At 38.9% G+C, this 21,065-nt stretch overlaps 1 protein-coding gene and 1 non-coding gene across 4 annotated transcripts in view; one reads left to right on the forward strand and one right to left on the reverse strand.

The window, feature by feature from the left end:
• Positions 1-21,065, reverse strand: part of FAT3 (FAT atypical cadherin 3) — a 516,537-nt gene that overhangs the window by 254,622 nt on the left and 240,850 nt on the right. The window lies entirely within an intron of this gene.
• LOC150018584 (small nucleolar RNA SNORA23) lies at positions 14,441-14,623 on the forward strand. The gene has a single exon (XR_016509497.1). It is a non-coding gene; the product is annotated as a small nucleolar RNA SNORA23 (small nucleolar RNA).

Raw genomic sequence — 21,065 nt, forward strand, 5'->3', positions numbered from 1 at the left:
TCTCACTTGGGTCCTCACTCTCTCAGTTTAACACCTAGCACTGAATTTGACTCCATAAAGGTTTTCTATAGTTGAATGAAGGATCCTTTGAATGTTGACAGAAGTGGGCAAGTTGGAGGAGGGTGGAGAAACCATTCTGAGAAGGAAGTATGAGTGGTGTGGCACACCTTCAGTTTGCAGTGACAGCCAGATGTCCAAGTTGAGAGGATATACAGGGACTGGCACTGATGTCCTTAGTGATACTGATATTTGCAGCCAAAATAACTTAATTATATTAAGGTTGATCATGAAGTCACTTGGAGAATGAAATGGCTGAGGCTAAAAATAAGGTAGATACAGGTGGATTGCCACTGTGGTCCTTAGAAAGGAACAAACCTGCCATGCAATCTAGTTTATGCCCTTCACCTAAGCAAAAGGAAATGTTCTGAGGCCTGCAGCCTGGTTCAAGCCTAGTCTTCAGTACATTCCAAACTGTGAAAGGAAAGCCCAATAGCTGGTGTGAATCTTGTGGATTTTACTTTTTATAACACATTGATTTCTCCTTCACTGTTGAATCTTTGTTTCTCAGAGACTGGTAAATGCCCAAGAATGCTTTTGGAAGTTGCTAAATATCAGTGCCGAACAGTAGGATGATCTAATTTGTCTAACTTCTACTTAAACCTCTCCAGCTATACTTGTCCCTGCTATAGTCTAAGTCCTTTAAGAAGATGTAATGACTGAAAGGACTTGTAACTTCTGGAGAACTGACAGGGGTATGCATTATGGACAAGGTAATGACAAGTCTCTGATTTATAGAAAGATGAGTCCCTGGTATAACTTAGCCTCACCTTCTCGTGCTCAATCATGTATCATAACCAAGGTCAAAGGGACACCTTTGCGTCTTTTAAGAATAAAGCCATGTAGGAACTGCTGACATCTCTCTCTTAAGACTTTGTTACTGAATTGTTATGCAGTGACCCAGTATGCTTTTCCTAAAGAAATTATAGCCACTTCATACTGTAATATTTATTTTGAGTTGTAAGACAGAACACTTTTTGTCTATGCTTTAATCTTCCCTTAACACAAAAACTGTAAGTATTTAAGTCACTCCAGTTACATCAAAAGAGAATAATCAGTTTCTATTCCCTGCTAGCTGGGTTAAACAGCAGCTCTGTTTCCAGAAAGAAAATGTCAAAAATTAGAGAGAAAACAGCAGGCATTCTGGGGAATTTAGCTGTTGAAAAAATGGCTGGAGGGTGCTTCAAAGTCAATTTAAATAATTAAAAAAAATTATACCCTGACTTGAAGCCTAAGAACTCTTTTCCTCTCTGTGTAATTAAAATATAATGCTGAAGACCTCATCAGACAGTGATTCCTGATATTTTAATAATCAAGTAGAATGTCCTCATGATATGGCTTATTATTAAATATATTTGAATGTACTACAGATTCAATCAATTCCAGTGGAAAACTAACTACAGCATACAGCTAAAGCCTGGTTCAACACAGTCTTCTATATAATGGATTCCTCAATGTCAGTAACATAAAAATGTCCGGTTGAAAATTTGTCTTAATTATCCTGCTCGAGAAGTAGGTCAGAATGATGGGGGGAAGATCTATGCATCATAGTAGGCTCCTACAGAAACAAATCTTGTGAGGACTGAGGCACAAAGGAGTAGTACAAGGATTGCCCTAGACCTGCTTGTATTGGTATGCTCAGGCTGCCATAAGAACACCACAAACTGGGGGCTTAAACAACAGAAATTAATTTTCTCATAGTTCTGGAGCCTGGAAGTCCAAGATCAGTGGCTAGCATGGTCAGTTTCTGGTGAGGTCTCTCTTCCTGGCTTACAGGTAGTAGTCTTCCTGCTATGACCTAACATAGCGTTTCCTCAGGACCTATGAGTGGAGAGGGTAAGTGGAGAGAGAGGGAGCAAGCTTCCTACCTTATGAGCTCTATAGTTATCTACTTAGAGGCCCCATCTCTAAATACAGTCACACTGCAGGTTAGGGCCTCAACACATGAATTGTGAGGGGACACAAATGTATAGACTGTAACACTTTTATTTTTTTAATCCTTACCCAAGAACATGCTTGTTGATTTCAGAAAGAAAGGAAGGGGAAGAGAGGGAGAAGGAGAGAAATGTCAATGTGAGAGAGAAACATTGATCAGTTGCCTCTTGTATGTGCCCTGACCAGGGACTGAGACTGCAGTTTAGGCATGTGCCCTAACCAGAAATCAAACCCATGACCTTTTGGGTTACTGGATGATGCTGCAACCAAGTGAGCCACACCAGTCAGGGCTAGACTGTAACCCTGCTCTATAATAGGGTACCAGGTCCTCAGAGTGTACATAACTGGCTGGGACTGAGGAGAGCCTGGGAGGGAGCTCACCACCTCCCCTTGCTGTGTCCCTACAAGAAGCCTTGCCCTCTACTCCCTGGAGTAGATGAGCAGTACAGTATTCCCTCACTTATCGTGGGTATTAAGTTCTAGATGCCCCCACGACAGGTGAAAATCCATGAAGTAGGAACATTGCATTTATTTTAGTATTTATATATATTTTAAGGCTTTATAAACCCTTCCCACACAATTACAAACCATTCCCAGTCCCTTATTAACCTTTTCCACACTTTTATAAACACTACTTATGTTCTTAAACATATTCTACACTCTTAAACCTATGTAACTTTAACAACATATATATATATATATATATATATATATATATATATATATATATATATATATAGTACTGCAAAATCCCATGATATAGCGAAAAATCCGCGATAATTAAATATAATATTTTATAAAATCCCGCGATACAGTGAGGCTGTGATAAATGAACTGTGATATAGAGAGGGACTACTGTACTTGATTCAAGAAAATTAAATTTATGAGTAAAGGTGAAAGAAATAAGAATTGTATAGCTGTGAGAAGAGAAAATGGAGGTGACTTAACAATCTTCAATATAGGAGAAGATATTATGCATAGAATTCTGATCAGCTGTTTCCTGTTGCTACCAGGAGCCAGTCAGGAGAAAACAGGATTAAGCTACATTGGAGAGATTTAAATGAGATAGAATGGATAGACATCTTGAGAGCACAGGTTTGTTTCCTGACCATAAGAACTGAAATGCAGGGAAATAAATTACAATGGGGAAACCTGAGCTCCCAGGATATGTAAGTAATAGGCAGGGGTCCAAAATGGCAGGAAGAAATAGCGGTAGGTCAGAAACAAAGCACTGACTCTGTCCTACCAGTCCTGTGTCAGTTCTGTTGTGTCTGAAATTTAAGACTTCATTGTTGGAATCTCTGTTTCCAAATCTTCCCTGGACTGTGCATTCTGCAGGGCTGCTATGGTCAAGAGGGTGGCTGTTTATAACACACCATTCTAGCAAGCATGGGACACAGGTCCTCAATTCCTTGGCATAAGAAATGAAAAGTTATGGGTATACCATGATCATGACATGCCTGTGCACCTGTCTCTGCTTTAGGCTGTGCTCTTTGAGATAAGGAACATTCATTGAATGTGTATATTCATAATACTCAGCATAGTGCCAGTATATATATTTCTTCCTGAAGTAAAAGTGGTAATACCTACAGGCAGATGATGAACCCAACTGAATCTGACTGTGTTCAATTTTCCTTTATCTTGAACCTCACCCACTGAAGATCTCTTTGGAAACACATAATTGGAAAGATCAACAGGGATCAGATTCACAGGTATCAAGTGATGTATTTCCTCCCATCCTTTACCTGTAAAGCTAGTAAGTAGCAGGATAAGCAAGAGTCTGACATGGTTTGCTGACCAATGTATGCGTGAAAGGGAAGCTCACTGCCTTCCATTCTGTGCCTTAATCTTTTGCTCTCCTGAATTTGAGGACACAGGAAATGAATGATACCCAGTGGAATTATCCAACTGTTTACTGACTACACTGACCTCCCACTCAGTCATCGAAATTAGCATTTCACAGGGACGTTAGCCTGATTTTTAGGATGTTGGCAAAGAATGCTGTTATAGTCACTAACAACATATTTAGCTTATTTTGGCCTGGAAAATATAACTAGCAAATTTACTCTTATTTAGGAACACCCATCAGACAAGAAATGAGTGTGTGAGCCCACAGAAGCCAGGACTCCCTTGTAGCAAACCAGAAAAACCACTCTCTTTTATATTAAAAAGTATTGATCCACTAGGTATTAAAACCCCCTGAATTGTAGTCTTCTTGTGAGTGAAAAGCTCCTTTTGTTTGCAAAGTTACTTATGCATAAATAGAATTGGTGAAACTTAGCCAATCCACGAATGATTCATAAAGTATCACAGAATGAAGGATACAACTAGCTTACTGAATAAATATAGTACATTTTTAAAACAACAATTTCAGTTAATTATTATCAATAAAGGTTGCAGGGCAAAAGAAAGTAAAATGTGTAGAGGATAAGTCTAGGTGGCATTGTCCCGTGTAACATGAGACACTTTTTCAGAGGCAGTAGAAATAACTACATACTTACCAGCCCACTGTTCCCCTGTGCTCAAACATGGATGGAAATAAGAGAGAATTATGCTTAGTGAAATAAGCCAGGCAAAGAAAGCAAAATACCATATGATATCATCTAATACAGGAAACTAAAGAACAACACAAACAAATGAACTAAATAGAACAAAGAGCAGAATAGCAGTCAATAGTGGGGAGTGGGGAGGGAGAGAAGGGGGATAAGTAAGGGAAGGGTTTAGTCAAGGAACATGTATAAATGACTCATGGACATGGACAACGGGGAGGGATATGATTGCGGGAGAAGGGTGGGTTGGGTGAGGGGGAGCAATGGGGGACAAATGGGACAACCGTAATTGAAAAACCAAAAAATAAAAGGAAAAAAAAAAAAAAAGACTTTATTTCTCCAAAGACTGAGAAATAAAGAGAGGCATTTCCTTTCTGACCTTAAGCTTAGAATAAGAATTAACCTCTGATTATACATACACAGTGAAATTCAAAAGAATTAAAGGCCAGAAGGTGAAGTCCTGTCAATGCTTCTCTGACTCCTGCCTCTGCTCACAGAACTTCCCTATGACACTGGTCAGGGACTATATTCTTTCACAGGAATTTGTATACAACCATATTTTGTTTACTTTCTTGACTTCTCTCTCACCCCCTGAATAGGACCTGGCTCTGAGGATGCCTCGGTTAATGCCTGTAGGATAGAAGTAACTGCCTAGCCTCAGGAGCAGTCAAAATGAATTTAATGATGCTTTTTGAAGCTGATTTTCAGAGCTGATTATCCAGTGGTTCCTCAGCTCATCCCCTAGTTACAGCTCCTTCTCCAGTAACCTGCCTGCCTCTTGGCCATTTTGCCTCTCATTAGAGCCTTTCATGGAAGTGTACTGGGAAGGAAGAACATGTGAAAGTCAAATGACTGTCTGTGTGACAGCAGAAAAAGATAGATAATACTGAGTGACTCAGATTTTTTATTATCTATAGATTTAAATTATCTATGTCCTGTCCAATCCTAATTAGCATGGATAGTCAAGGTCTTGTTAGAATGGTTATATTTACTATATGACAGGTTATGCAGCAAACTACCCTACAAGTCTTCACATATGTTCTATATTGATGATCTTTCCAGTGACTGAAGCAAAAAAAAAAAAAAAAAAAAAAAAAGCAAATATAATCCTAAAACCAGTAACTGTAAACATGGGCTTCCAAATGTCACCAATCACCCATGGCTACATTGATAACTACTTATTTCACTTGACATATTTCCTCCAAGAAACTACAAATGCTCTTTATACATATTACATAATGCAGTTATCCAGGGAAGGACCAGAAAAGCCAGCCTATTTTACAGAGGGAGATGGGAGTGTCAGAGGGAAGCTGAGTGGCTTCCATAATGTCAAAGAAGATAGAAACTTTCAATTCTCCCAGGTAATCAGCTGACTGGACAAGTGCTTACTGCCCTGAGCTATGCTTTCTGCTCATGCACGGTGGACTGGGGGAAAAAGGAATGACAGGTTTTAATTTTTCAGTAATATTTTATTGCAGCATGTTGTGAGAGATCCAACAGGGAAATCAGAGCCTCAGTGAGGAGACTGCCATCGTGACCCTTTGTGACAGATGAGACCTGAGCCACACTGACCATGCCTGTAATTCACTGCTAACCTCCATAGGTCAGGAGAGGATATACAAGTTTGAGTAACTCATTGTAAAATTGAGATTCATGGCCATGAAACTAGAAAAAAAGGTCACTTTTAAATGAAATAGCTGTCTCTCTCAGTGAGAGGGAAAAATTCGAGCTGACCTAGTTTGGTGCTGAGGACCTGAGGGAGGGAAATAAATCGCAAAATTCTCAATTTAGTGCCAATACCAATTGGATGGCTGGCAATTCAGGTCTTAAACACTCTAGCCCTCAAGCTCATTGCTTTGTATGTTAGATCTGTAAGTAAGAATTTCTGAAGAGGCTGTGTGCTAGATGGCTCATGCTTTCATTTATCTGATGCTATTGATCACCTGCCAGACATTCAGCTAGATGCTGAGAATACAGCATGAAGAAGTCATATGTTCAAGCTTCACAGAGATAACTGTCCAAGAGGGGCGGGGAGCACATAAATAACTGCTAGATACCTGGAGGAACATGTTAGAAGCCTATCACAAGGGATAATGAAGGTCTGGAGCTAGGAGAGGAGAAAATACAATAAGAAATATTTAGGAGAAAAATTGGGAGGACTTGGTAATGCTTAATGTTGCAGGTAAGAAAAATTAAAAGATGACTTCAATTTTCTGGTTTGTTGGACAGTGGGGTCTCTCCTGGAAGGTTTAGTTCAGTTTTGGACACGCTGAGCCTAAGGAGCATATATGGCATTATGACATGTGTCTGAGCCATGAAGATGTCTATGAATCTCAAGCTTAGGTAAGAGATGGTTAGGGTTGTAGGTACATGTGAGTGACATCAACATATCTGTGGCAGTTAGCCACAGGGATGGATGAAATTGCTTGGTGTCTATAGGAAATAAGATTAGAAGGCTGAGCATGGTATTTTGGGGAAAGACAACATTTTAAGGATAGGATAAGAATTAGAATCTGCAAAGGGTACCAAGAAGGAACTGTCTAAGAGGCCAGAGGGATGACTGGGAGAGCACAGTGACATAAGGCGCCAAATGGGGAAAGTGACCCACCATGTTGAGCACTCTAAGTGGCCAATGTGCCACTGTATTTGGTGGTAAGGAAGGACCACCATAACTTTGGCAGAAGCATTGTCACTAGCATGAGAGTGATAAAAGCCACACTGAGTAGGGCTAAGAGGAGTGAACAGGAAGAGAGGAAATAAGAGGCAATGAATCTAGATTAGCGTTCTAATACCTGATTGCACACCAGAATCACCCATGCACACATGCACAGAGATAACTGAAGCTAGGCATCTGTACTTTATCAGGCTCCCCTGCTGATTCTGATGCACAGGTAGGCTTGGCACAACAGACTCTTTTTTTCAAGACACCCAGCACAAAAAGAAGAGAGACGGAGCAGGAGTCTGACTTGGGTGAGAGTAGGAAGCAGGGATCAAATGGGAGAGATGAGCATATTGATAGATTGGTGTCAGGGAGACAGGAATGTGTGGTCATGGTGCTGGTAGAGGGTAGAGAGGGGGGAGAGAGAGGGAGAGGAGGGGAAAGAGGGAGGGAGGGAGGGAGAGAGAGAGGAGAGAGGGGGGATAGAGAGAGACAGAGAGAGAGAAAGAGAAGGAGAGAAAGAGAATCTGGTTGCCAAGTCACCAACTAAAATAATAGCTCCACATACATGGCATCATAATAGTCTCTGCAGCAACTGCGAATGATGTTACAAACCTGACTAAATGGGAAAGATAAGCAAAAAGACAAGGGTGGACAATCTCCTAAGAAACAAAGGCACTTTTTCCATGGAAACACTGCCTTGTGGAAAAGAAAAGGACACACAGATAGTAGACAAAGGTACACAATAGTTTCTAAATATAGCATTCTACTAAGCACTCTGTCAATTGCAATTTAAAGACCATCCCACCTATGAGAATAATCGCTGGAAGAAAGGTTTCCCCTAGTTTAATGTTTCAGAAGAGGAAGGCAGAGGCATTTTTCTTGAAGTCAGTGATCACATATCATCACAGCTGCTCACAAAAGAGGGCAAATGTGAACAGAGCAAATTATTAGTAAGCTTTTATGTCTGCTCCACTTTAAGAAAATACCAAGGAACGGGAGCCAAGCAACAAGCCAGTTAAATTATAAGTAGGAAATTAACATTATTAAAATCCCCTTATGAAGAAAATCAAGCTGCATTCCTTTGGAATAGCAAGTCCATTAGTGAACATATGAAAAATTTACAATCTAAGAGTTATTTTAAAAAACTTTTACAGAATATATGCTAAAAATGCCAATGACACAAGTGCACATATGTATTACTCAGAATTCAAGGCCCCATTGCTGATGACCTACTATCTGCAGGCACCTTAATATGCTCTGGGTATCCAATATCTGAACTATCTCATTCAACAAGCCAGTGAGGAAGACTGTAGCATCTCGTGTGTCAAATGAGGAAATAATGGCCGTGGGAGTAAACATTCCCTGGTAGACAACAGATGGCAAGCTCCGATTCGGACCTATTTCCCTCACTCTCTTTGCTGGACTCTGTCACCTCCTAGCACAGGTTTGCTCACCTATAAAGTGGTTCATATCTTACCTTTTTCTGTAATCCTTTCAAGATTGATGTCAACTCATCCTCATAATGCCACCAACCTGTTAATCAATGGCATGCACGTTTTGCTCTCCACATTATAATCATTACCTGTTAGAGGAAGGGGAGATCTCAAGAAAATACGACCAAATATCTCATTTTATTGCTGGGGAAAGCCAAAGTTCAAAGAGTAAATTTCATCACCAGAAGTAAGAGTGGAATCATAGTTTTGCCTGGCTCTCAAACTACAGCTTCTCACCAACCCACACCCCCATGGCCTAATCCTTGTTATTATTGATAATTATTTTTTTATGTGGGCATCTCTATTTCCTTTTCCTTTCCCTCTCTTTGCCACTCCCAACTATAAATTCCTGGAGATTTAGGAGCCATTTTACATAACAATGCAAGGGAATAGTTTCCCTAGGAACAAAGGGCTTTCTCCCGCTCTATTAACCTCTACAAACAGGACTTTCCACCCCTCCCCAGCCCTTCATAAACTTATATATACTTCCTTAGGTTGTATTTATGATCACTAATGTAACAGAACCTTCACCTAAAAATCAGGCCATCGATGTTGTTTCCTTATGGAGGGCCACTGAAATCACTGCCTAAGTCTTCCTTACTAACCTTTATATAAAGTGGTCTCTCTCATTAATCTGTGACAATCACTGATTAATGTTAATATGATTTACAGGCATAGCAAAGAAGATCCTGATGATTCAACAACAATTCAATTTTCTCTGAAGGCCATTAAAAAGTATGATATCTATAGATTATCCTTCACTAATAAATGGGGATTTGCAGGCTCATTAGAATTCACGGGGTGAGGAAGTCTATGCTTATTCCAACAATATTGCCACTTAATTAGTAAATTCACTCTTTTTTTCTTAAGTGTATGTCAGTGGGTGAATTGAAAGTGTAATTGTATCCAATGGCTCTTACTGTGATGAAAAGCATTAGTGACAGGGCTCCTTCCACAGCAGAACAAGAATCATGCATAGTTCATATGAAGTGAAATAAGCAACTTCCATAGCTGGCAGTACCAATGGGGTGGAGGAGATCTCCTTTGACAGCCATGTGAGCGCCATCCCATTCACTCCATATTCTCCTTAATACTTTGTTGGGTTGAGGAGAAAACCCAAACCTCTTCACAATTATCCCAGTTCCTCATGAAAATACACTTCATTTCTCCATCGAAATAAAGTTTTAGCCCTAGCCAGGCGGTTCAGTTGGTGGGAGTGATGTCCCATATACCAAAAGGTTGTGGGTTTGATTCCCAGTCAAGGTACATACCGAGGTTGCAGGTTCAATCCCTGGTCAGAGCACATAAAGGGGGCAACTGATAGATGTTTGTCTCTCACATTCATGCCTCCCTCTCTCTCTCTTTTCCCCTTCCTCTCTCTTTTTAAGAATAAATAAATAAATAATAAATATATCCTTTGGTGAGATTATAAATAAGTAAAATAAAATAAAATATAAAGTTGTAGAACTGCTCCACATTCATTCTGGAGCTGGCATGTATGAGAAACTTTAGTGTCTTCTGAGCTATAATAATTGGTCTACAAAAGGGCCTAAGGAATGTCAGCTGATGGTCATTGGCACAAATTCAATGCCAACAGTAATCCCCAATTTGGGGTGGTGAATGGGGAAACTTTATTTAGTGAAATCAGTTCAATTGTGATACAGCACAGCTGGAGGACAGCATGATTGTGAGAAAGCTTACTAATTTACAGCTCAATTACGATACAGCACATAGCTATGAGGTAGCCTGGGGGCTAGGCATCCCTAGTTTGCAGCTCCACTCAGTTCTGCTTAGCAAGACAGTTGCTCTGGTCTGGTGTTGCAGCCTAGCCCCTCTGTGCCAGCATGGTTCCACTCCTCTCTGGTCTGGCAAGACAGCTTCAATGTTACAGCTCCAGCCAGGGAAACAGTCTTTGGTAGAAAGGGAAAGTGTACAGCCCTGAGCCAGAGGAGAGCTGACTTATATAGAGGGAAGTCCCTGCCCGTGGTTGGCCTGTCTTCATGCAAATAAGGACTCCAAATCCTCACAGTTTGATTGGTCCAAAAATCGCTGCCCTGCCTGTCAGAATGGTGCTACTCTGATTGGTCAGTGAAGATGCTAATGAGGGTATAGCTGCACAGTTCCTATTGAACAAGGAATGTCTCAGTCCGGTTGGTTGAAATATGATTCCAGGAATTCCTTTATAAAGTCTGGTTCAGATGGCAGTTCAGCGAAGGTGCCCAGCAGTTCAGTGCATGCTTCTTCTTGAAGCATGGCTGCATGAGAGGCCCTGTTTAACACTGGATGCTAGGCTGTTTTATTTTATTTTTCTCCCAATCAGCCACCAGGAGCCCTTGTTATTAGGTACAGTATTCTCTCACTTATCGCGGGTATTACATTCTAGACCCCCCTGCAAAGTAGGAACCTTACATTTATTTTACACTCTTAAACCTATGTAACTTTAACAACATACGTATACAGTACCACAAAATCCTGCGATATAGTGAAAAATCCACAATAAATAATTAAATATAATATTTTTAATAATCCCGCGATACAGTATCGTATCGTATTGGCAGCCGTCCGTCTCGAGAGACGACGGTGTAGCTTCTTAAGAGTCTATCTGCACCGCCGAGAATGGCTGTGCAGTCCGACTCGGGAGTGACACGGTATCTGTCTCCTCCCGTGTTGAATTGACATCTTGCGATGACGCTGGAGTGTCCTCTCCAGTGAAGCTGAAGCTACAGAGCCTGGGCAGGGTGATATGGAGGGTCTGCTGTTGCCCATGCAGCAGACCCCCCCTCTCTTCGCAGCTGAAGGGTCCCGCGATACAATGAGGCCGTGATAAGTGAACCGCGATATAGAGAGGGACTACTGTATTTTCTTTCTTTTTTAGATCAACAGCAAGTATCAGAAATAGAAGCCACCAAGTAATTTAACAAATTAACTCATTAAGGAAAGCAATACATTCATTTTTTGAACAACAAAATAGATTATGCCATGCCAATGTCAAACTCCCTTTTCCTCAATCTAAAAACTTTTTTCTGCTTAGTCAACAGAATGACATATAAAATATTTTTGGATCTCTCTCATCTAAAAAGTCACAGAATGTAATCTCTCTAAATTTTCTAATTAAATCAGGCTACCAAACTAAATTCCAACTTCTAAAACTATTATCTATATTGTCTTTTTAAAAATTTAACTCTCAAAAAAAATAATTTAGGCAAATATATTGCCTTTCTTCAGTTGGGGAGAAAAATAGCTTTGGATAAATTCAAAGTTAGGCTTTGGGGCTGCTCCAGGAGCTATAATGAAAGGTGTTTTCCACAGTAAAACTTGGTCGTTTTCCAAACCTCAGGCATCTTCCAGCTAATCCTCCATTAGGATATCATTTGTTTGGTTCACTTCAAAGCTCTGGCTACTTCCTTACCTTTTTTTTTTTTAAACAAAGAGTTGCCTGGGGAAATCATTGTGTCAAGCAGTTTGGTAAGTCATTTATAATGCTCATCAATTTCAGTATGTTAATTAAACCCAGGATGTCCCTCTGCCTGATGTGATTCTCCTCTTTGAATCACAATTCATCTCTGTCTTCAACAGGACCTGATGCTCCAAAGTGACACAAAGGAGAGGAATCTCAGACTTGGGGTTAGCTAAGTATATGTCAGGATTTGGATAATACTGGCTATTCTGCAAAAAAAAAAAAAAAAAATTGAATGACAGATACTTGGTTTACTGATTCAGTGGCTGACAATCTACCCACCCTACCTCACTTCATAGAGCATCAAATGACCATAGCCAATGACTACTTTGGGGAAAATAGAGTCAGTGTGGTGTCTGATTTAGCTGCTAAATTTGACAGCAACATTTTTGCTCTCTGGGCTATTGGTCTGAGTTTTGTTGGGGTCTCCAACTGACAATATGATTGTGGAGAGCTTCTAGAGGCTGGTTTTGCTGGCTGCATATGTCATTCTCGGCAATGACAGCCACTATCTTGAGGAGGGGAGAGTTAGACACGGATTAATGTCATCCACAAAGAGTACCTTAAATACTATAGAATTTGACAGCCCAAGTATAAGCTGGACAGCACATGGTTTCTCCATTCCCTTAGGCACTGTCAGAGGACTAAACCAATAAAGCTAGATAAATGCAGAAACAAAGGTGCTGCATTAGCATAAAATAAGTCACAAAAACAAGCAGCTGTGTGACTGTAATACTATACTTAAGCAAATATGGCATGGGCAACATAGTATGAGACAAAATCATCCTATTGCCCCTACATCTACCCAATCGCCCCCTGTGTTTTCAGTGAATGGCCCCACAGCCACTGATATGGGCTGAATTGTGTCCTTCCAAAAATATGTTGGCATTCTAATCCCCAGGAACTCAGAATGTGACCTTATTTGGAGATAGGGTCTTTATAGAGCTTATCAAGTTAAAATGAGGCCATTATGATGGGTCCCAATCTAATAAGACTGGTGTCCTTAAAAGAGTTGGGGAATCTGCGTACAGGGTCAGACATATATATAAAGGGAAGATGATGTGAAGTGGTAAAGTGGGAAGATGAAGATCTACAAGCCAAGGAGAGAGGCTTGGGTTTCCCTAACAGCCCTCCTTCTGATTCCTTGATTTCATTCTTTTAGCCTTCAGAACTACCAGATAATAAATTTATCTTCAAGCCATCCAGTTTGTTGTAATTTTTATAGCAGCCCTAGCAAACTAAAACAGCTGCCAAGCCAGACACTGACGTCTCTTGACCTATAGCCAAGAGTAGTCTTTGGTCCCACTAACCATATCTACTTAATATTTTTAGAATCCATTCACTTTTTCCTACCCCATTGTTAAACTTCAGACCACCACCAGGCCTCTAGCTGGTCAGCTGGCCTCAAATCTTGACATCTTCCAATTCTTACTGTTACCAAATTAGTTTTTCTATGATGCAAATCTGTTTCTAAACCTTCAATGAATCAGTGTAGAGAAAGTGTGCTTAGCCTATACAACCCAGACCCTTTGCAATCTGACTTGGTTAACAAGACTTTTATCTTGTTAATTTCCTCTCTGTCAAACCCATCCTTCCAGGTTTACCTGGTTTCCTAAGCCTACTAAGTTCACCTACCTTCATGAGTTTGTGTTTATGTTATTCTCCGCAGGGAATATCTTTTCCTTTGCATTTGACCTGGAAAAATGCCACCCAACCACAACCAGGGATCATCACTTCCAGGGGCTTCTCTGGGAAGCCTTCTCTGACTCCTGCTGAGCTTAGTTCCTTGCCTGTATTGCCATAGTACCTGTGAATGGCTCTGTCAAAAGACTTCAAGTAGTCCCCCTTACCTGTACTTTTGCTTTTTGTGGTTTCAGTTATTCCCAGTAAATCATGCTCCAAAAATATTAAATAGAATTCCATGAACAAACAATTCATAAATTTTAAGTTGCTTGCTGTTCTGAGTAGTGTGATAAAATCTCACACTGTCCTGCTCCACCCCACCCAGGACATGAATCATCCATCCATTCAGCTTCTCCACACTGTGTACACTCCATGCCAGTTAGTCGCACAGCAGCCGTCTGGATTATCAGACTGACTATCACAGTTTCACAGTGCTTGTGTTCAGGTAATCCTTATTGTACTTTCCAGTCTCATTCACCTCACTTCCTCTCATCACGCAGGCATTGCATCACCTCACATCATCACAAGAAGGGTGAGTATAGTTACTACAAGATATTTTGAGAGAGAAACCACATTCATATAACCTTTATTACATTATATTGTTATGGTTCTTCCATTATGGTATTATTTATTGTTGTTAATTTCTTAGTCTGTGTTTTGCATTCAGATCTTGCTATCCACACAAACATCATGTAGCCAAAGAGTAAATTGGGATCATAGTACTGGTCTAGTGTTGTCTCATTGGACATCATTTTACACTGGCCAGCCTCCGAATACCCACATAGAATTAAAAAAAAAAAAAAAAATTTCTTACTGTGCCTAATTTATAAGTTAAAATTTATCATAAGTATGTATGATATATATAGGAGAAAACAGAGTACATACAGGGTTCGGTACTATTCTGTTTCAGGTATCCAATGCAGGTTTTAGAATGGTGGTCTTGAAATGTATCCCTTTGGATAAGGGGGACTACTGTAAAATATTGCACTGTAATAGCATCTTGCCTATCAGCAACTTGGGAGCAGAGGACATATTGCATTTTACTTTCTGTCCTTGTTTGCTTTTGTATCTAGCATCATACTGGGCACATAGTAAGAGCTTCATACATATCTCATGAAATAAAAAGTTTTAATATTTAATAGAAGGGGATACTAATTCTACAACATTCTAAATGTTATAATTTAAAAACAATCATGGTATCTCTTCTTTTTCACAATTTAGTATCCTTTATAAAAGCAATAAACAAGTAATGAATTATCTTGCCCTTAAACAACACTTGATATAGCATATTCCTATTCACTTTTAGGTACGTATGACCAAAAACATGAGTTCATATATCCTCTGCTAATCCATCTGATTTAAAACTAATTAAGACCATTTTGTTTTAAGTCAATGCTATTCTAACAAGCACATATGTACTGTATTTCTGCACATATGTACTGCATATTTAGTAAGGCACTGAAGGGCATAGGGGTGAGGAGGGCAGGTGGTAGGGGTAAGATTGAAAATACAAAAATGAATATTAAGGTCTCTATCTTCAGTAAGCTCACAGATCACTGGGGGAATCATATCTCCTTCTCTGCAATGCTTAATAAGCCTGTTACATGTAACTATAAAAGATCAACATTACAGAAATATTTGAGTTCAGGTTCTTTATTAAGTTTTTAAGATGATACCAGGGTTGAACACCAGGAGCAAGGAGTGAAAGACACTCAAAGACATCCCTGGGTTCAGCCTCATTATAGAAGGAGACTTGAATCCAAACTTGCTGGGAGGCTACTATGGGGGAGCTCTCAGTCAGTGACTGATATATTTCACAGAATCACCCAGGAACATGGCTGCGATTCTTTAAGAGGAAGCTTGTTCACACAGCGGAGGCAGACATGAGGTTGCTTTTATAGCCAAGTTTCTTACAGGGAGTCTCGGGTAAGAAGAACATCATTTCAGGCAGAAGATTTAAACCCCTTTTTATTAACCTCTGTGGCTTCACTATGAAACTAGTAAGGCTCAAATGAGAACTCTACGTGACCCTGCACTCGAGAAGCCATCCTTCTTCTCCTTGTAGATTTTACACTACTCTTCCTAAAATCGCATGAAAACAGGTCATGCATGACTTCTGACGTGCAATGATTTCGCTTGAAGGTTGACATAAATACACACAGCATACAAGTTTTTTTATCACAAGGGAAAACCTCAAATGCTCCCTGGCAGTCAAGGCTGAGGAAACAGAAAGGATGGATTTACAATGAAATCTCACTCAACAATGATCTCATCCTCTGTCTCTCTACCTATCTGCTTGTGTAAACACTTGGTGCTGTGTGTTCTCTACTAACTCCAATGAATTGCTCTGCAAAGGATTATTGGGACTACTGTCTATGATCAATAAATAATATTTAATTTATAAAATAACTGCACTAATAAGAGAGTTCAGGCCCAGGAACTCTTTTGTAATTATGTTCTACTAAATTTTTTAAGGTGCTGGGGGAAAACTAACTAGGGGCTAATAGTGAGGACAGAATTCATACTTATAATGGAGTATTTACTCAATAAGTCCCTAAATCAGTGGATCTAAAAGTCTAATACATTAGAATATTGTGGGTTGTTAAAATGCAGGTTCCTGGGCCATAACCAGAGCTACTGTGACAAACTCTGATTTTTAAACAAGCAGCCCAGGGGTTCTGATACAGTGGTTCTGCTGATAAATCCATGGGAAACAACAGTGTGAACAGTCATTCAGGTTGGCTTTTATTATAGATTCGTACAATTTCAATGCTATTCTTACCATAGAAACTCAAGCAACTCAAAGAATAAAGTTTAGGAACCACAAGCATTCAAAGAACAGCATGGATTACAAGAATAAAGCAAAATAACAAGGAGAAGAACAATTCTGATCATTAATGGCAAAAGAATGGTCATGAACTTCATGTGCTGTGGAAACTAATGATGTGCACTGGCATCTGGAAGAGAAAGCCGCAGCACACAGGGAAGCTTTGCCAAGTGTCTTTGTGAGGCACTTGATTCTCTCCATTGCCCCCAAAAGAACTGATCTGGTTGAATAGGTCTCAATATCTCAAGGAGGAGGATTTAGAAATGAAATGTAAGCCTTAAGGTTAAGCAAAAAGTGCTGGTTATTTAATCCACTGGGAAGTAGTTGTTTTCCAAAGATCTTAAACCTAATTGTTTTTCCTCCTGACTTCTTAGACAAGACAAAGAATTATCCTGCTCCCCTCACCCCTCATTTCTCTTTGTTTGGATACTCTTGATTCCCTAATGAACTTTGTGCATATGTGAATGTATTACTTGGTTGACTGGGAAGAAGATGTTCTGATAGGAATAAAAGGCAGAGTTAAACTTTGGAATCAAATCAGGAGACAGTTTTCAAGATGAGGACTGATGTAGGAAGGTAATTGCTGTGAAATGCATGTTTCTATTCCATCAAATTCATGTGCTATCACCCTAATGCCTAACATGATATGTGGAGATGGGCCTTTGGGAAGTAATTAAGTCATGAAGATGGAGTCATGAAGAAGGTGGGAGTGGTCTTATAAGAAGAGACACAAAAACCTGCTTCCTCTGCCTCTGATCTCCAGTCTATTAGGCATCACGAAAAGGCGGCTGCCTGCAAAGCAAGAACTGGGCTCTCCCCACTCCCTGGATCTCTCAGCACCTTGATCTTGGACATTTCAGCCATCCAGTTTATGGTATTCTGTTACAGAAGTCCAGAATCACTAAGGCAATGATGGAGGGAGCAATCACGAAAAGAAAATCAAATAAAAGAGATTTTAATGCAAATAAACCCAGTGAACTCTATCTTCAATTAAAAATGTAAATTGCAAAATGGATTTTAATAAATAGTGGGAGAATAGAGTTATATGAAAGTATACTAAACAAAAGAAACCAATTAAAATTTTTCCTAATTAGCTTAGGAGATGGTATGATTGAAATTTGGTTATGAAAAAAAATTTTTTTACTATAGGAAACTACTGAAGAGGAAGGTTACAATTTTTAAAACATGGGGCTTAAGTCAATATAAAATCTATACTATGGAGATTTCTATGTCAAAGCTCATATACTGTAGACTAACTAGGTCAACAAAGAAATAGGGGACTTGAACAACATTATAAACTAACTAGACCAAAAAGACATCTATATAACACTCAAGAGATTTCATATTCTTCACAAGAACACATGAAACAGTCTTTAGAATAGGTCACAAAAAAACTCAGTAAATTTAAAAAGATTAGAATCATTCAAATTATATCCTCTGCTCATAATGGAATGAAATTAGAAACCAACAATAGAAGGAAATTTGGGGACTACTCATATACGTGGAAATTAAACAAAACACTCTTAAATAATCAATGGGTCAATGTAGGAATTATAGGGAAATTAAAGATACTCTATAATCAATGAAAACAAAAGCCTAATATCTCATGCGAAGGAGGCAGAGGACTGAAGCCTGTTTCAGTCTTTGCACATTCCCTTGGTCCCTCCACAAATACCTGTTAAGTACCTACCATGCACCAGACACTGTCCTGGAGCAAGATAAACATGGTCTTTATCCGGTGAAGCTTTTAGGATAGAGGGGAGAGAAGCACTAAGGAAACATCTTTAATCACGTAATTTCAATTATGGAAAGGGCTATAAAGAAACATAAGATGCTTTGACAGCATAAAGAGGGGAACCCAACCTGATCTAAGATGCCAAAGAAAGCATCCCTGAGGCCAAGATATTTAAAGCTAGATTTCATAGGTAAAAAGAGTAGGCCCTGAAGTGAAAAAGACTAAAAAGTCTGAAAAAGAGAGGTTGGGCCTAAATACTAGTCTGAAATATAGAAATAATTGAACTTAAGAATATTTTTAAAGGAGTATAGCTTAGTACTTTTAAATATATGTTATAACATAAATCAATGTTATCAAAATGTTTTTAAAGATAATACAAACTTATTTTAAGGACTAGATAGAAGTAATTATACTTACTCTACAAAATCTCATTAGTATCTAAAAATAATTACAAAGATAATGTCCTTACGAATAACCTGTCTGACAATAAGCTAGAAATGGCCCATAAATACTCCCTGAAAGGGTGACTGAAATACCCCTTCTAATATGGTTTTTACTACTAATTTAATGTAATAATTGAATTTAGTTAGCAATCCTTTATACCAATGCAATAATAAACGCCAGCTCTATTAAAATTGAATTACCTCAACTTTTCCCTTAGTACCAACTTACTAAAGTTTATATTAAATGAAGAAAAAATTCAAAAGGAATCTGCTTAAAAATTCTTTGTTCACTGTTAATGTGAAAAAAATAAGAAGCCTGGATGGAAATTTATTTATAAAAATATTGACAATATTTCAAAGTTAATAAGTAACTCTTCATTTCACTTACTAACAAGAAAAGACAACTCTAGTCTGCCAATTTTAAGTGGCTCAGTGTCAATTATGCAATGTCTGAACCCACAAATTGATAGTAAATGATACAGCTTCCAGGCCCCTTGGTGGAGTACAATTGAAATGGTATCAATAGGAAACAATATGATCAAATGGTAGATACACACACACACATAATCTTTCCAGTCTGCTCTTTTATTTACAGGAGGAAGAATCTTTGATTTTCAGCCCTGATAATTGGTTTTCACTTGTATATGATCTCCAGTTTTTATTACAATCCCAAAACAAGCTTTGAAACAAAAGTGTGTGTGTATATGTAGTTTTTGCCCCCCACTTAAGTCATGTAAGACAGTACTTGACATATAAAGAGCTTTTAGTGCACTTCTTTTAATTCAACAAGTAAAACCAAATTCAGAATCCATCAGATATTTTTAGTACACATTTAAAACATAGGTTAACATGCAAACTCATGTGCATCACACAAAACAGACACACTCTCAGAAAGCCCAAAGCAAATACATTTTGCTACCTGCAAATTCCCAAGAAGTTTTAACCTACATTTACATTAATTATTAACTAGAAACTCCCCACCCCCATTTTGTGCTTCTTTAAGTGCTTTGCTATTATCAAGGCATTGCTTAAAAGTTCATTTCTGCTATGGAAGTGGCAGAGACACCATGGAGCAAGAGATGTACCAAGTGCATTAGTTCTGAGAACCCAACAACCCATAGTCCATTATTTAGCAATCACGAATAAATATCAGTGGGAAAGAAATGGCCTCTTTGTTCCTAAGTGCTCAAGGATACATCGCTCAAAATGTATGCAAAACAAAACATATGTGTTCATAAACAGCAGTATGCAAAAACTGTAGCCACAAAAATGAAAAATGAGTAAGTATCTCTGGGAAAGGTTCCCATTTATCTTCATGCTCTCTTCCTTGCTTTGTGCCATGAAGCTGTACCTTCAGGAAGTCTGGGCCATGGCAACTGTTTGCTTCCCATCTTTCTAATAGTTTCCTGCAAAGGGGAGGTTCTCAGCATTCTCCAGCTGGCTGGCTCTGTAAGGTTACTTCCACCCTCCCTGGGGGAGGTGCTATTCCTTAGGCATCAATTACTGCACTAAAACACTGCCTTGTTGGATATGAGTGTTTTATTGCTGAAGTTAGGACTATATTTTCATGGAGAATATTACCTCACTATTAGGTTCTTTTTAATTCTTTGATTCTCATCGGCAGGAATACTCCCATGCAACCAACTAGCCCATTCTAAAAGCTATCTCCTATTTCATTATGCTATCAGGAGAGAGGAAATAGGTTGGAAAAGTTTTGAGGTATGATGCAAGAAGAAGAAACAGGCAGAAAATATGTAACCTGCAAATTCACATATTTCACACCCAACCAAGATTCTTCCATTTAGTTTTCTATTAAAAGCTGAGTAATTGAAATATGAAAGTGTGAACACAAGATTGAAAAGTAACAACTAACAGCATATCAATTCCACAAGGAGCTGAAAATGAAAAGTAAATTAACTGAGCGTTGGCAAGTATCAATATCCTGGTAATATAAAACCCATCAAAACTCATGTGTGTAATGCGGCCTCAAACAACTCACTGGAAATGGAAATAAAATGCATTAACTTAATGTTTGAAGATTTTAAGGTCAGGGAATTGGTATTTGTTCACAGCAAAAAGGCAGTGATGACTCAGCTTTCAGATATGTGAAATTTGTTACACTTATCATCCATGTATTATTATCTTATAGGTCCTGCAGGGATCCCAGCTTTTAATTTCCTGAACACAGTTAAAGCTTCAACTACAATGTTAGATTGTCATGGTA

Source organism: Furipterus horrens, unplaced genomic scaffold (genome assembly GCF_987537825.1).
Source record: "Furipterus horrens unplaced genomic scaffold, mFurHor1.1.pri manual_scaffold_2, whole genome shotgun sequence".
Lineage (NCBI taxonomy): Eukaryota > Metazoa > Chordata > Mammalia > Chiroptera > Furipteridae > Furipterus > Furipterus horrens.